The sequence below is a fragment of the Octopus bimaculoides genome, chromosome 11, assembly GCF_001194135.2.
Source record: "Octopus bimaculoides isolate UCB-OBI-ISO-001 chromosome 11, ASM119413v2, whole genome shotgun sequence".
In the NCBI taxonomy this organism is placed as follows: Eukaryota; Metazoa; Mollusca; class Cephalopoda; order Octopoda; family Octopodidae; genus Octopus; species Octopus bimaculoides.
In genome coordinates, this window is record NC_068991.1 from 21,418,125 (window position 1) to 21,420,531 (window position 2,407).

The 2,407-nt window shown below is 33.4% G+C and overlaps 1 protein-coding gene across 1 annotated transcript in view; it reads right to left on the reverse strand.

Moving 5' to 3' along the window:
* Positions 1–27: 27 nt before the first annotated feature.
* LOC106869233 (organic cation transporter-like protein) overlaps positions 28–2,407 on the reverse strand; it is a 23,851-nt gene continuing 21,471 nt past the window's right edge. The window contains exon 9 of the mRNA XM_052971587.1: positions 28–836. The gene's annotated coding sequence lies outside the window, so the exon portion shown is untranslated. The remainder of the gene's footprint in view (positions 837–2,407) is intronic.

Below are 2,407 nucleotides of genomic sequence, written 5' to 3' on the forward strand. Positions count from 1 at the left end.
TATATATATATACATATATATATATATTATGTGCTCGTGCATGAAGTGTTGGAGAGGAGTCAATGAGATTAACAGAGGAATGGTTGTAAACATGTGTTTAGAAAGAAAAAGGCACGAAATAGAGGGACATGGCAAGATAATTCGAAGAGATCTGATACTGAGTTGAAGAAATTGTAAAGAAGAATGCTCTATATAGATGGTAGTTAAAGTTATTGTATAAATAAATCAATTAATAAGTTAAAGTAAATGAATTAAAAAGCTAAATCATAATAAAGAAATAGCAGCAAGTTATTTAGTAAAAGTTATGGAGAAGAAAATAATTCATCAAGCACTTCGCTTGAGTGAAAGCATTTTCTCTTGAGTGAAAGAACTATAATTTCAGTTTTTAAATACACAGTAGATTATTTGTCAACGATAGTAATTATTTGTGTTTGTTTATACTGGTTTCAAATTTTGCCACGAAGCCAGCAATTACGGAGAAAGGGTTACGTCGTGTGCATCAGCCCCACTGCTCAACTGGTACTTGTTTTATCAACCCGGAAAGGATGAAAGGCGAAGTCGACTTCACACCAACATAACAATAATATTCTGTATTCTTAATGAATTTAATCTTGCCGATTCCAATCTCCCTAATTCCTATGATTATCTTATTACGATTCATTTTATATTTTGTTTAGCTTCTTCATTTTATGTTCCTGTCCCATTCTGTTAACTTCTTCGATTGTCTGCGGTAAAACACGGTTTCCTGTTTCCGGTAAAAATACTCGAATAATAATTGAGGAAGCTACGCATGCGAATCCTATAATAATACCAGGAGCCCATGGAAAAGCCAAAGCCTGTGAATAAAAAAAATGAGTGTATAAGTGAAATTGTTTAAAATAACCACATTGAAGGAGAGACGGAGATCATGGTGAAGATGAGGAAGTTGAACAATTCCACCCTAATACTGGTTTCATGGCCAACAGTGAAGGACAAGTTACAAGAAATGGTCAATTTCGGTTATTCCCCTCCATATAAAAGGAGTCAACCAATCAAGAGAGTGACTTACTCCGAGAAATGTAGAAAAAGTAGTTGCAGTAGAGCAGTAGTTCTCAACCATTTTTGGCCTATGGGCCCCTTTTGAATGCGATTTTACTTAGATGGACTTCCATAGCCATTCGATGTTTATAAAATTCTATTGTATTTTTACAATTCAGTTTTATTAGAACTTGTATCGAAAATTGTTAAAATATCTTGTACTTTGTGGACGTATAACCAATTTATTGCACATAAACTTTACTAGTCAGAAGCACAGTTTTTTCATAACCTCTGAAAAATTACCGTGGACGCCTATTGTAGTATATTGCATTTGTGGACTCCCAAAAATTTTATATAGACCTCGGTTGAGAACCCTTACAGTAGAAGAAATTAACCATTTTTTTAGAACAAAAATGTTACTTTTGCAGAAGAATGATTTCAGCTTGGAAAACATTGATGTAATAAAAACAGTAAAATAAAGTGGTTGCAGAAGAGGGAGAGAGCAGTTCACTGTAGAGAAGGAAGAATGATTTTGAGAGAGAAGACTGGTATGTTCAACAAAAGAAAACGAAGGAACCATGCATTTAAAGTATCATTAAAACTGAGCAGTAATATTCCTTGTACGAACTGTATAACGGCTCTTCATTATATACCGAACTTTGACATTTAATATTACTCAAATATAGGTAAATTGTTTAAACATTTTCTGCTATAACAGACATAGATATATATATATTTATATCATGCATTCATGAAAAAATAGCCTCTCTGGACACTTGAGCTGACGTCTATCAGGTCAATCACAGGCTCTCTGCATTGTAATGCTGAAACTAACAGAAGGCATTTGTATTCTCACTTTCCATACGCTAGTATTCTTCATCTGAGACAATTCCATTTACAGGTTCAAGCCGTTTATTCTGTATGTTGAAAACTGAGAGCAGGAATCTTCTTTCCGGTGTGTAGGTTTTACCATTAGGAAGTAGCGTATGCAAGCGCGAATGCACTAGAACATACACAATGATATACTTCATATTGTAATAGAATAATTCTGGCTTCCTGTATCTTATCTGAATTTTGCTAAGTATTTTAATTGCAGCAACTTGAATCTAACGGGAGTAAGCCGTTGACGAATTTTTAACAATCATAACTGAACTGAGCTGACTAATTATGCTGTAGGAAGCATTTATCTAAGCGACAACGTGTATGCCATTTTCTACTTTGTATTGGATCATCCCATAAATAATGCGGTATTTTTTATACTTTTTTTTATTTTTCAAAATTAAGATTAAAAAAATTCTTTTTTAACCTGAAATATACTCTCCTTCATTTTTTACAATGTTCTTCCATCTATCTGGTAGACTTGCAAGGATTCTCTTCGAAAATTCACTTG